Source organism: Myxine glutinosa, chromosome 1, assembly GCF_964187855.1.
Source record: "Myxine glutinosa chromosome 1, kmMyxGlut1.1, whole genome shotgun sequence".
NCBI lineage: Eukaryota > Metazoa > Chordata > Myxini > Myxiniformes > Myxinidae > Myxine > Myxine glutinosa.
In genome coordinates, this window is record NC_136261.1 from 219969312 (window position 1) to 219984331 (window position 15020).

The following is a 15020-nucleotide window of genomic DNA, read 5'->3' on the forward strand; positions in this document are numbered from 1 at the left end:
TGTTTCCAACAGTTGAAATTTAATGGAATTCGAATTCGAATAAAATCTCAACAACAAAAATAAAACGTCGCATTTTAAAATTATGACGTCATCAGCGTATTTTGGAATGTTAATTTTTCAACTTCATATTCGGAATCAGTACGTCCCAGAGCAACTACAGCACACCTTAAATGTTTAAAAAACCTTCGGGTTTTAAAATTATGACGTCATCAGCGTATTTCGTAACGTTAATTTTTCAACTTTGCCGACAATGACTTCCGACTTCCGGGTTCGGAATGCGGGTCTTGCGGGACCAATGCCATTTGACAGGGAATAAAAAATAAATGCGACATTCAATTGACGACAATGACTTCCGACTTGACACCCCCCTCCCCCTCCCCCTCCCCCCTCCCCTCCCCCCTCCACCCAACCCCCTCCCCTTCTCCCCTCCCCCTCATCCTCCCCTACCCCCTCCCCCTCCCCTACCCCTCCCCCTCCCCCTCCCCCCTCCCCCTCACCCCTTTCTCCCTCCCCCCTCACCCCTTTCTCCCTCCCCCTCCCCCTCCCCCTCCCCCTCCCCTCCCCCCCTCCCCCTCCATTCCCCCCTCCATTCCCCCCTCCCCCCTCCCCCCTCCCCCCTCCCCCCTCCCCTCCCCCTCCCTTCTCCCCAACAGCAAACTCGGGTACAGTCATTTATCTATATATCTACACATCTGGGCAGTGTCTGTGTTCTCACTTAACGACTCCCTCAAACTTTTGTTTCCGTGGTTGTGAAGTGTTTTTAATAACGTTGTAGTGGTTTTGAATTATGTGGTGGTGATGTGTTTTTAAATGACGTTGTGGTGAGGTGTTTTTAATTATGTGGTGGTGAGGTGTTTTGAATTACTTGGTGGTGAGGTGTTTTTAATTATGTTGTGATGAGGTGTTTTGAATTAAGTGGTGGTGAGGTGTTTTGAATTACTTTGTGGTGAGGTGTTTTTAAATGACGTGGTGGTGAGGTGTTTTGAATTACTTGGTGGTGAGGTGTTTTTAATTATGTTGTGATGAGGTGTTTTGAATTAAGTGGTGGTGAGGTGTTTTGAATTACTTTGTGGTGAGGTGTTTTTAAATGACGTGGTGGTGAGGTGTTTTGAATTACTTTGTGGTGAGGTGTTTTTAAATGACGTGGTGGTGAGGTGTTTTTAATTTTGTGGCTGTGGGGTGTTTATATTACGTGTTTTATGGCTGTGAGGTGTTTTTATTACGTGTTTTATGGCTGTGAGGTGTTTTGAATTAAGTGGTGGTGAGGTGTTTTGAATTACTTTGTGGTGAGGTGTTTTTAAATGACGTGGTGGTGAGGTGTTTTGAATTACTTTGTGGTGAGGTGTTTTTAAATGACGTGGTGGTGAGGTGTTTTTAATTTTGTGGCTGTGGGGTGTTTATATTACGTGTTTTATGGCTGTGAGGTGTTTTTATTACGTGTTTTATGGCTGTGAGGTGTTTTGAATTAAGTGGTGGTGAGGTGTTTTGAATTACTTTGTGGTGAGGTGTTTTTAAATGACGTGGTGGTGAGGTGTTTTTAATTTTGTGGCTGTGAGGTGTTTATATTACGTGTTTTATGGCTGTGAGGTGTTTTTAATTTTGTGGTGGTGAGGTGTTTTTAATTATGTGGTGATGAGGTGTTTTGAATTCAGTGGTGGTGAGGTGTTTTGAATTCAGTGGTGGTGAGGTGTTTTGAATTACTTTGTGGTGAGGTGTTTTTAAATGATGAGGTGGTGAGGTGTTTTTAATTTTGTGCCTGTGAGGTGTTTTTATTACGTGTTTTATGGCTGTGAGGTGTTTTTATAACGTCTTTTATGGCTGTGAGGTGTTTTTAATTTTGTGGTGGTGAGGTGTTTTTAATTATGTGGTGATGAGGTGTTTTGAATTAAGTGGTGGTGAGGTGTTTTGAATTACTTTGTGGTGAGGTGTTTTTAAATGATGTGGTGGTGAGGTGTTTTTAATTTCGTGGCTGTGAGGTGTTTTTATTACGTGTTTTATGGCTGTGAGGTGTTTTTAATTTCGTGGTGGTGAGGTGTTTTTATTACGTGTTTTATGGCTGTGAGGTGTTTTTATAACGTGTTTTATGGCTGTGAGGTGTTTATATTACGTGTTTTATGGCTGAAAGGTGTTTTTACTCCGTGTTTTATGGCTGCGAGGTGTTTATATTCCGTGTTTTATGGCTGTGAGGTGTTTATATTCCATGTTTTATGGCTGTGAGGTGTTTTTAATTTCGTGGTGGTGAGGTGTTTTTATTACGTGTTTTATGGCTGTGAGGTGTTTTTATAACGTGTTTTATGGCTGTGAGGTGTTTATATTACGTGTTTTATGGCTGAAAGGTGTTTTTACTCCGTGTTTTATGGCTGTGAGGTGTTTATATTCCGTGTTTTATGGCTGTGAGGTGTTTATATTCCATGTTTTATGGCTGTGAGGTGTTTATATTACGTGTTTTATGGCTGAAAGGTGTTTTTACTCCGTGTTTTATGGCTGCGAGGTGTTTTTATTTCGTGTTTTATGGCTGCGAGGTGTTTATATTCCGTGTTTTATGGCTGCGAGGTGTTTATATTCCGTGTTTTATGGCTGTGAGGTGTTTATATTCCATGTTTTATGGCTGCGAGGTGTTTATATTCCGTGTTTTATGGCTGCGAGGTGTTTTTATTACGTGTTTTATGGCTGTGAGGTGTTTATATTCCGTGTTTTATGGCTGTGAGGTGTTTATATTACGTGTTTTATGGTTGTGAGGTGTTTACATTACGTGTTTTATGGCTGAAAGGTGTTTTTACTCCGTGTTTTATGGCTGTGAGGTGTTTTTATTCCATGTTTTATGGCTGCGAGGTGTTTATATTCCGTGTTTTATGGCTGTGAGGTGTTTATATTACGTGTTTTATGGTTGTGAGGTGTTTACATTACGTGTTTTATGGCTGTGAGGTGTTTTTATTCCGTGTTTTATGGCTGTGAGGTGTTTACATTACGTGTTTTATGGCTGTGAGGTGTTTTTATTCCGTGTTTTATGGCTGTGAGGTGTTTTTATTACGTGTTTTATGGCTGTGAGGTGTTTTTATTCCGTGTTTTATGGCTGTGAGGTGTTTTTATTCCGTGTTTTATGGCTGTGAGGTGTTTTTATTTCGTGTTTTATGGCTGTGAGGTGTTTTTATTCCGTGTTTTATGGCTGTGAGGTGTTTTTATTTCGTGTTTTATGGCTGTGAGGTGTTTTAAATTTCGTGGCTGTGAGGTGTTTTTAATTTTGTGTTTTATGGCTGTGAGATGTTTTTATTCGGTGTTTTATGGCTGTGAGGTGTTTTTATTTCGTGTTTTATGGCTGTGAGATGTTTTTATTCGGTGTTTTATGGCTGTGAGGTGTTTTTATTACGTGTTTTATGGCTGTGAGGTGTTTTTATTTCGTGTTTTATGACTGTGAGGTGTTTTTATTATGTTTTATGGCTGTGAGGTGTTTTTATTACGTGTTTTATGGTTGTGAGGTGTTTTTATTTCATGCTTTATGGGTGTGAGGTGTTTTTATTACGTGTTTTATGGCTGTGGTGTTTTTATTACGTGTTTTATGGCTGTGAGGTGTTTTTATTACGTGTTTTATGGCTGTGAGGTGTTTTTAATTTCGTGGTGGTGAGGTGTTTTTATTACGTGTTTTATGGCTGTGAGGTGTTTTAAATTACTTGGTGGTGAGGTGTTTTGAATTACTTGGTGGTGAGGTGTTTTAAATTATTTGGTGGTGAGGTGTTTTGAATTACGTGCTGGTGAGGTGTTTATAAATGACGTGGTGGTGAGGTGTTTTTAAATGATGTGGTGGTGAGGTGTTTATAATTTTGTGGTGGTGAGGTGTTTTTATTATGTGTTTTATGGCTGTGAGGTGTTCTAAATTACTTGGTGGTGAGGTGTTTTGAATTACTTGGTGGTGAGGTGTTTTAAATTACTTGGTGGTGAGGTGTTTTGAATTACTTGGTGGTGAGGTGTTTTAAATTACTTGGTGGTGAGGTGTTTTAAATTACTTGGTGGTGAGGTGTTTTAAATTACTTGGTGGTGAGGTGTTTTGAATTACTTGGTGGTAAGGTGTTTTGAATTACTTGGTGGTGAGGTGTTTTGAATTACTTGGTGGTGAGGTGTTTTAAATTACTTGGTGGTGAGGTGTTTTAAATTACTTGGTGGTGAGGTGTTTTAAATTACTTGGTGGTGAGGTGTTTTGAATTACTTCGTGGTAAGGTGTTTTGAATTACTTGGTGGTGAGGTGTTTTGAATTACTTGGTGGTGAGGTGTTTTAATATTACTTGGTGGTGAGGTGTTTTAAATTAATTGGTGGTGAGGTGTTTTGAATTACTTGGTGGTGAGGTGTTTTGAATTACGTGGTGGTGAGGTGTTTTGAATTACTTGGTGGTGAGGTGTTTTGAATTAATTGGTGGTGAAGTGTTTTAAATTAATTGGTGGTGAGGTGTTTTAAATTAATTGGTGGTGAGGTGTTTTGAATTACTTGGTGGTGAGGTGTTTTTAATTAATTGGTGGTGAGGTGTTTTGAATTACATGGTTGTGAGGTGTTTTGAATTACTTGGTGGTGAGGTGTTTTAAATTAGTTGGTGGTAAGGTGTTTTGAATTACTTGGTGGTGAGGTGTTTTAAATTAATTGGTGGTGAGGTGTTTTGAATTACTTGGTGGTGAGGTGTTTTGAATTACTTGGTTGTGAGGTGTTTTGAATTACGTGGTGGTGAGGTGTTTTTAATTACTTGGTGGTGAGGTGTTTTAAATTACTTGGTGGTGAGGTGTTTTAAATTACTTGGTGGTGAGGTGTTTTAAATTACTTGGTGGTGAGGTGTTTTAATTACTTGGTGGTGAGGTGTTTTGAATTACTTGGTGGTGAGGTGTTTTCAATTACTTGGTGGTGAGGTGTTTTAAATTACTTGGTGGTAAGGTGTTTTGAATTACTTGGTGGTGAGGTGTTTTAAATTATTGGTGGTGAGGTGTTTTAAATTACTTGGTGGTGAGGTATTTTGAATTACTTGGTGGTGAGGTGTTTTAAATTACTTGGTGGTGACGTGTTTTAAATTACTTGGTGGTGACGTGTTTTGAATTACTTTGTGGTGAGGTGTTTTAAATTACTTGGTGGTAAGGTGTTTTGAATTACTTGGTGGTAAGGTATTTTGAATTACTTGGTGGTGAGGTGTTTTAAATTACTTGGTGGTGAGGTGTTTTGAATTACTTGGTGGTAAGGTGTTTTGAATTACTTGGTGGTGAGGTGTTTTGAATTACTTGGTGGTAAGGTGTTTTGAATTACTTGGTGGTGAGGTGTTTTGAATTACGTGGTGGTGAGGTGTTTTGAATTAATTGGTGGTGAAGTGTTTTAAATTAATTGGTGGTGAGGTGTTTTGAATTACTTGGTGGTGAGGTGTTTTGAATTACTTGGTGGTGAGGTGTTTTGAATTACTTGGTGGTGAGGTGTTTTGAATTACGTGGTGGTAAGGTGTTTTGAATTACTTGGTGGTGAGGTGTTTTAAATTAATTGGTGGTGAGGTGTTTTGAATTACTTGGTGGTGAGGTGTTTTGAATTACTTGGTTGTGAGGTGTTTTGAATTACATGGTGGTGAGGTGTTTTTAATTACTTGGTGGTGAGGTGTTTTAAATTACTTGGTGGTGAGGTGTTTTGAATTACTTGGTGGTGAGGTGTTTTGAATTACTTGGTGGTGAGGTGTTTTGAATTATGTGGTGGTGAGGTGTTTATAAATGATGTGGTGGTGAGGTGTTTTTAAATGATGTGGTGGTGAGGTGTTTTTAATTTTGTGGTGGTGAGGTGTTTTTATTACGTGTTTTATGGCTGTGAGGTGTTCTAAATTACTTGGTGGTGAGGTGTTTTGAATTACTTGGTGGTGAGGTGTTTTCAATTACTTGGTGGTGAGGTGTTTTAAATTACTTGGTGGTAAGGTGTTTTGAATTCCTTGGTGGTGAGGTGTTTTAAATTACTTGGTGGTGAGGTGTTTTAAATTACTTGGTGGTGAGGTATTTTGAATTACTTGGTGGTGAGGTGTTTTAAATTACTTGGTGGTGAGGTGTTTTAAATTACTTGGTGGTGAGGTGTTTTGAATTACTTGGTGGTGAGGTGTTTTAAATTACTTGGTGGTGACGTGTTTTGAATTACTTGGTGGTGAGGTATTTTGAATTACTTGTGGTGAGGTGTTTTAAATTACTTGGTGGTAAGGTGTTTTGAATTACTTGGTGGTAAGGTATTTTGAATTACTTGGTGGTGAGGTGTTTTAAATTACTTGGTGGTGAGGTGTTTTGAATTACTTGGTGGTAAGGTGTTTTGAATTACTTGGTGGTGAGGTGTTTTAAATTACTTGGTGGTGAGGTGTTTTAAATTACTTGGTGGTGAGGTGTTTTGAATTACTTGGTGGTGAGGTGTTTTAAATTACTTGGTGGTGAGGTGTTTTAAATTACTTGTTGGTGAGGTGTTTTAAATTACTTGGTGGTGAGGTGTTTTGAATTACTTGGTGGTGAGGTGTTTTAAATTACTTGGTGGTAAGGTGTTTTGAATTACTTGGTGGTGAGGTGTTTTGAATTACTTGGTGGTGAGGTGTTTTAAATTAATTGGTGGTGAGGTGTTTTGAATTACTTGGTGGTGAGGTGTTTTAAATTAATTGGTTGTGAGGTGTTTTGAATTACTTGGTGGTGAGGTGTTTTGAATTACTTGGTTGTGAGGTGTTTTGAATTACTTGGTGGTAAGGTGTTTTGAATTACTTGGTGGTAAGGTGTTTTGAATTACGTGGTGGTAAGGTGGTTTGAATTACTTGGTGGTAAGGTGTTTTGAATTACGTGGTGGTAAGGTGTTTTGAATTACGTGGTGGTGAGGTGTTTTGAATAACTTGGTGGTAAGGTGTTTTGAATTACGTGGTGGTAAGGTGTTTTGAATTACGTGGTGGTGAGGTGTGATCGTCCCAAACTTCCAGTCTGCACCTACCCCTCCCCTATGTATGTGCTGACTGCTGAGGGGTTCTTTCTTGAAAAAAAAAACATTCAACCTGAATCTTCAACCTAAATTGCCGATAAAAATGTAATATCACAAACACAACAAATACATTTGTGCCAAGTAATTGTTTGTATTATGATTGGTGAAAATCATGACAACACAGCAACTCAGGTACAGTCATTAGCCTCAGTTAAAATAAGCCCGTACCTCAGTAACGACGCTTGGTGAGGCGAGCGTAGCGAGCCGAGCCAAGCTAGTGTATATATATATATATATATATATATATATATATATATATATATATATATATATATATATATATATATATATATATATATATATATATATATGACTCCATCCATGGTAAGATCTCCAACCTTTCATTGAACAAACAATGACTCAACGTTTCGATTAACAACATTTGACAAAGCTACACGCCTCCGTTAATCTTCCTCAAGAGTGATAAAATCATCTCAACATCCCCTTATATGCAAAGTGGGCGGGGTATATGGTAAGTGGGCGGGGTATACTTTGCATATAAGGGGATGTTGAGATGATTTTATCACTCTTGAGGAAGATTAACGGAGGCGTGTGGCTTTGTCAAATGTTGTTAATCGAAACGTTGAGTCATTGTTTGTTTAATTAAAGGTTGGAGATCTTACTATGGAGTCATTTGGATTACTCCCAACCGCAAATATTTGCTTATATATATATATATATATATATATATATATATATATATATATATATATATATATATATATACAATATACATATATCCTTGTTTTCGTTGTTTTCTTGCATTATTTTGTAGGAGCACAGCTGTGCCGCTGATGCAGTGCCCCCTGTGGGATTGAACAGGATTTTGTAATTTGTTTTCCTTGTAAATCCTTGTTTTCTGGTACTATGCCCAATCACCACTGGAAAAAATATCTACTTGCATCTATTCTGTCAATCCCCCCTTTGTATCTGAAATACTTCCCATTTAATATTGTCTTTTCCAATGTGAATCCGCTTTACGTTTGGAAGAGCAAGAAAAGTCAAATGGAAGAGAACGAGATTACATAAATCAAGTAACAGCAATACAAATTCATGTCTAACTAGAATGGCACTTGATAAAGCGCATAACTCCACCTGGCTTAATAAAGCTTATGTTTTGTGTCCCACTCATACATCGGTCGAATCTGGATCCAGACATGACTAAAATCGAATCAGTTTGTTGTTGTTGCTGAACAATCTCATCCACCTAGTTTTGTCATAACTCGTCCACAACTTTTTGAAATATCATCCTATATATAGTTTTTGGCCCTATCTGTCAATGGTGACGAATCACTTAAAAAAATTATTGGATCCAGATCCGGATTCGGACCTTCACCAAAAAGCGAACCAATTCTTCCTCATCACACAACGAACCTGACCACCAAGTTTCGTCCGAATCCGTTCATAACTTTTTGAGATATCATGATATAAATCGGTTTTAGCCCCATCACTAATGGTCACTTCACCAATGGTGAAGAGTCACTTAAAGATTTTTAGATCCGGATCCGTATCGGATCTTCACCAAAATCTAATCATTTCGTCCTTGTCACAGATCCAACCTCTCCACCAAATTTCGTCTGAATCCGTCCATAACGTTTTGAGATATTTTGTTCACAAACAAACAAGCAAACAGACAAACAGACAGGGGTGAAAACATAACCTCCATCCACCTTTGGCAGAGGTAACCATAGTGAATGAATAAAGTAATCTTCAAATTCCATTTATATAGAAGCAAAAACCAAAAAAACATCCAAATTCAACAACTATTGATAGATGCACCAATGAAATGTAAATGCGATCTGTATGAATTAGGCACTCAAAGAAAGTCAAGGATTTTAATGTGTGCAGGCATCACTTACTTCAAGTTTTCTTACTTTTACAAGAAAGTCAAAGGTTGGACGGTGATGTATCCTGAGGACGTCGGTCTGCTCCCTGTATCCAAGGTCTTCATTGGGACCCCCAACCACCTGGTCTTGTCTGTTGCTCATCAAGTGTTTCTGGGACATGGCTGGATGAGCAGCTGGTTTAAAGGGTAGATAATGGTGTGGGCGGAGAATGTTTCTATTGGGCACCTGGATTCACCTGCCTGAAACGTCAGTTAACCGAAAAAAACAAACTACATGGTCGGTCAGGTAGCAGGTTGTTTTAACAGTTTCTAAGGTGGCGTTCAGATACTGAAAGAGTTCATATGGCTACATGTTTACATTTCCGGTTTCGGATTCTAAACAAATTATTCATAAAGCTTTTATTACCTGGAAAATCCAACATTCCAGAAATTGACTCATCACTCGTAAGCAAAAGAATTGAAACAAAATGCTTGACAATAGATTTAACTCGTATTAAGTTCGCTTGATTTAATCATGAAGTTTACACAATTCTGGGAAGGAAATGGCAAACCACCAAGGTGGCAGAACACCAGAATATATATATTGTTGCGGATCTCAGAACGTCGGCCTCCCCCTTATCAAGGGGGATTAATCCCCTTGTCCTTTTTACTAGCCGACGCGATCCGGGGCTATCACGTTCCTTCCGGTCGGTGTTAAATAGGGTTGTAAATCGAATTTGTCTTATTACCTAAGTACTAACACCGGCCGTGAAGCAAGGAAATAACCCCACCCGAACCACAGCGTTAGTGGACACGCTGAGCGAAGCGAGCCGCAATTCGGGCCGTTAACAGGTATTAACCCGATTGGAGCGGTTATGATCGTGCCACGCTTACCCAATTGAGAAATCACTAAGACGATCGAATTAAGCGGAAAAACAGGAAGAACAAGGAATTTATTTACAATTGTATGGGAAGGAAGAGAAGTACACACTTTGTACAAAGAAGAGGAAGAAGAAGCAATGTACAGGAAAGAGGAAGAAGCAGATACACAAGCTGCCTTATACAGTCTTATACTTATCCCCTGGACACGGGCCCGTTCACACTCAGACTCACTCTCAGACTCACTCACACGGGGTTGTAGATGGTCGGGTTAAGGGTCCACCGATGGTGTCCACAGCTCGCCCAGGTCCCCGACTCATACCATGAAGCAGATGGTGAGGTAGACAAGCTCTCCGCGTGGCGTTGGCGCGAAGCGGACAATTATATCGGGGAAAGGTAAGCTGGGCGATTATACTGCGTATGTAATAGTTGTACCGGCACCTTTATATGTGCTCCCGGTATCGCTGGGTACAATACGCCACTTTCCCAAGCCTTCCGCAATGACACGTAAATCCTCAATACTGGTGCCTTCCATAATAGTCCTTCTGCATGAATGCCAATGCTTGGCTTCCCTCACGAGTCCTCATTAAAGTCCCTCTCAACACTGCAGTCCTCTGCAATGCGTGCCGCGCGCCAGTCCTTCGCCAGTCTGTTGTAAAGCGCAATCAATCCTTTCAATGCTTGTCACAGTGCGTCTCTCCTCATAACTGTTCACAACCCAAGCGCCTCTCCCATCATAACTCAACGAGTTCCTCTCCCTTCTCATAACTGAGGTGGGGGACTCGCGCAACGGGTTTTATTGCCACGCCCAGCGAACCCTCTGGAATCTCTAGCCACACCCTGTCAGGCGATGTCGCCTCAGCCCTGATTGGTTGATGAGGTCTTACCGGCTACGTCCTTGATGGCTGCCTGACGTGACCACACCCCCACCCTTGCGCTCCACCCCCTTTTCGGGCCTTACCTCGTGGCATTTGGGCTGGTTCGAGCGAAAGCCCAAGGGCAGCAAACGCTACCGGCCCAACGCGTAACAAACCGCGAGGGGCAATGGGGTGCAGACAGGATGGTGTGCAATGGAGTCGATTGGAGGGAGGGTGCAAACTGAACGGGGACTACTCTTATTTGTTTTACACAACGCAGATGCAACTATTGGAAATGGCCTTATCCTAAACACATACTATGAAATAACTAACGTTCTAAGGTGACCTACGTGTTGCATGTGGCCTAACTATGGGGTGCAACCTTTAACCTTTAATGATGTTACCTGTGTGGGTTCTCAAAACCGCAACAATATTATACACTACATGACCAAAAGTATGTGGACACCCGAACATCGAACATCTCATTCCAAAATCATGGGCATTAATATGGAATTGGTCTCCCCTTTGCTGCTATAACAGCCTTCACTCTTCTGGGAAGGCTTTCCACTAGATGTTGGAACATTGCTGCGAGAATTTGCTTCCATTCACCCACAAGAGCATTAGTGAGGTCGGGCGATTTGTTGACATTAGATTTGACTTATTAGATTTGATTTTGACTGATGTTGGGCGATTAAACATTAAAACACATTAGATTAAACATTAAAACACATTAGATTAAACATTAAACCACTTTAAACATTAAACATTAATTAAACACATTAAACCACATTAGTTAAACATTAAACACATTTAATCTAGATTTACTAAAATCTAGACTAATCTAGATCTAATCTAGATAATTACTTTTAATAATTAAATTTACTAATTAATAATAAAAACTAATAAATGATTTAATTAAATTAATGTTATTTAATTAATTCATTAATTAAAATTAATCAATTGATATAATATCAATTAATTTTAATTACATTTATTAATTAATATTAATTTTATTAATTAAGAAATTATTTAAATTAATTAAAATTATTTCTTTAATTAATTAATTACCATTAATAATTAATTAGATAATAATTAATTTTAATAATTAATTAAAATCGAGATGTAGATTTACGAGATTAAATAATTAAATTTTATTAATTTTTTTTAAACATTAAACCACATTAGATTTGACGAGACACTGATGTTGGGTGATTAGGCCTGGCTGTCGTGGCGTTCCAATTAATCACAAAGGTGTTTGATGGGGTTGAGGTCAGGGCTCTGTGCAGGCCAGTCAAGTTCTTCCACACCGATCTCAACAAACCATTTCTGCATGGACCTCGCTTTGTGCACGGGGCCATTGTCATGCTGAAACAGGAAAGGGCCTTCCCCAAACTGTTGCCACAAAGTTGGAAGCACACAATCATCTAGAATGTCATTGTGTGCTTTAGCGTTGACATTTCCTTTCACTGAAACTAAGGGGCCCAGCCCGAACCATGAAAAACAGCCCAGACCAATATTCCTCCTCCACCAAATTTTACAGTTGGCGCTATGCATTCGGGCGGGTAGCGTTCTCCTGGCATCCGCCAAACTCAGATTCGTCCGTCGGACTGCCAGATGGTGAAGTGTGATTCATCACTCCAGAGAACGCGTTTCCACTGCTCTAGAGTCCAATGGCAGCGAGCTATACACCACTCCAGCCGACGCTTGGCATTGCGCATGGTGTTCTTAGGCTTGTGTTTGGCTGCTCAGCCATGGAAACCCATTTAATGAAGCTCCCGATGAGCAGTTGTTGTGCTGACGTTGCTTCCAGAGGCAGTTTGGAAATTGGTAGTCAGTGTTGCAACCAAGGACAGACGATGGCCTACCACTTTGCGGCTGAGCTATTGTTGCTCCTAGACGTTTCCTTTTCACAATAACAGCACTTACAGTTGACTGGGGCAGCTCTAGCAGGGCAGAAATTTGATGAACTGACTTGTTGGAAAGGTGGCATCCTATGATGGTGCCACGTTGAAAGGTCACTGAGCTCTTCAGTTCGGCCCATTGTACTGCCAATGTTTGTCTATGGTGATTGCACGGCTGTGTGCTTGATGATATATACCTGTCAGCAATTGGTGTGGCTGAAACAGCCGAATTCACCAATTAGAAGGGGTGTCCGCATACTTTTGGTCATGTAGTGTATATATACACATTACTCTCACTCAAACATTTAACCTTTCCGGTTGGAAGGATGGCCTAGAGGTATGCAAACTCAACTCTAAGCTGTGGAGCCTAGGCTTGAATCCACACCCAGCTATAAACGGTAATCCTGATGTTTTTTAGGCAGGGTGATTCATCATGTCCCTCGGATTGGCATTCAACTGGAGTGTACTTTCTGCAAGCATTAGTTGGTGGGTGTTAAAGGTACCATCGTACACTATGTGATGAGTAATGAGCTATTTCTCGTTTCCTGGCCAAATTACAAAATCCTGTTCAATCCTACAGGGCACTGCATCAGCGGCACAGCTGTGCTCCTAGAAAATAATGCTATTCGCAGCCACATGGTGCATATGAGAAAAGAAGAAGAGTTAAACCTTTTTCATTATTTATAATTATTGGCCCCCATTGGACTTAGGCCGAAACGGGGGCTAATAGATTGGGTCTCATCTGTCCGTCCGTTCGCAACTACACAGTATCTCAGAGATGTATGGACCAATTTTGTTCATACTTTGCATGAAGACAATATGTGATGGTATACATATGCACATCATTTTGTTTTGCGATGCGATCAAAGGTGGCCGACTGGTGGCCATTTTTGTTGTTTAAAAACAAACCGGATGTTGAACACGTCCTCAACCATTTATCGGACATGCATTTACCGATCTTATTCAAACTTGGCAAACAGATAATGAATTATTGCTTACAAATGCATGACGTTTTCTTTCGAGATCAGATCCAATATGGCCGACTGGCGGCCATTTTGGTTGTAAAAAACCCAATATTGAACAGGTCCTCGACCATTTCTCGGACATGCATTTTTATCATTCAAATCAGATGCATCAGATGCAGATTTTACCGATCTTATTCCAATTTGGCACAAAGATAATGAATGATGGTATACATATGCATTTCATTTTTGTTTGAGATCAGATCCAAGATGGCCGACTGGCAGCTATTTTGTTACTTAAATGTGTCCTCCACAATTTCTCGGACATGCATGGTCTGATTTTGATCAAACTTGGCACAAGCATAGTGCATGACGGCATACACATGTACTTCCCTGTATTTTGTGATCTGATCAAAGATGGCCGACTGGTAGACTGGCGGCCTTATTAGTTGTAAAAAACCCCGATATTGAACACGTCCTCAACCATTTATTGGACATGTATTTACCGATCTTGTTCAAACTTGGCACACAGATAAGGAATGATGGCTTACATATGCGCGTCATTTTTCAAACTTGGTACAAAGACAATACATGAGAGTATACATAAGAAGAAGATTTTGTTTTGTTATCTGACTAAAAATGGCCGATTGATGGCCTTTAACTCCATACAGAAAAATTACTAAAACCACTGGGGCTATGACATTTTGTGTGTTTTCTCCTTGTTTGCATTAAAGTTTTTTTTATGTGGGGAAAGTGGCCACTGAAAAATTACTTTATTATTGTTTTTTAAAATAACTTCTCATTTTTATACTTCTCTGAACACATGAGCTGGAAGGATAGCCTAAACAGTAAACATACACACTCTTAACTCTGAGCTGTCTAGTCAGAGTTGGAATCTCGACCAAGCTATAAACTGTCATCTTGCTGATTGAACGTGTGGGACTGTGGGCCTCAACTATTGGAAGACGTTAAGCAAGAAGATGTGTATATCAATCAGCACTGGTTGTGAAAGAACCCACAGTGTCTTTCGTTTAAAGTAAACGTGTTATCACTGGCAGTCTGGAGAAATTACAAATTGCTGACACCTTCAGTCGTACGTAAGTCCTGGCCAACCAGTTCGTGAAAGACTTGGGCCACAAGCTTTCCCTGGACAAGTCACAAGGAGGCAAAGGAATGACTGGGGCTGTTAAAGACATATTGGTGAACACGGATTTTTAGAAAACCTTTCAAGAAAGTGTTTTCCATATTAAGATATTAAACGTTTAAATTGTCCTAAGCCACAGAGGTTATTTATTGAATCAAGTCTGATAAATCAATTATTATTATATGCCATGCTCTATATAGAAGGTCGGTGATATCGAATCAGTCTGTTGTGGATAGGGGTTACAATCTAGAATAGGTCGCCACTCTGACACAGGATACTCGACTGAGTGTGCAGGAATTTGGAATTTGTTCAGAATGCTGGTGAGAACTCGCCTACTTTTAGCAAAGACTTTATACATCCACCAACTAATGGCGGCAGACACACACAAAGGCCCAGTTTAGCGTCCATCCGAGGGACGGCACACACGTTGGGGAGAGATAGTAGTAGTTTAC

General features: G+C 39.9%; 1 protein-coding gene across 4 annotated transcripts in view; it reads right to left on the bottom strand.

Annotated features, from left to right (window-relative positions):
- Nucleotides 1–8986, bottom strand: part of KLHL24 (kelch like family member 24) — an 87123-nt gene extending 78137 nt beyond the window's left edge. Inside the window, exon 1 of one of the 4 annotated variants that reach the window (XM_068100063.2) lies at nucleotides 8860–8986. The gene's annotated coding sequence lies outside the window, so the exon portion shown is untranslated. Of the gene's footprint in view, nucleotides 1–7168; nucleotides 7242–8859 lie in introns of those variants that run through there. The other 3 variants (XM_078783993.1, XM_068100064.2, XM_078783990.1) reach the window with 3 other exon arrangements.
- Between the last annotated feature and the right edge of the window lie 6034 nt (nucleotides 8987–15020).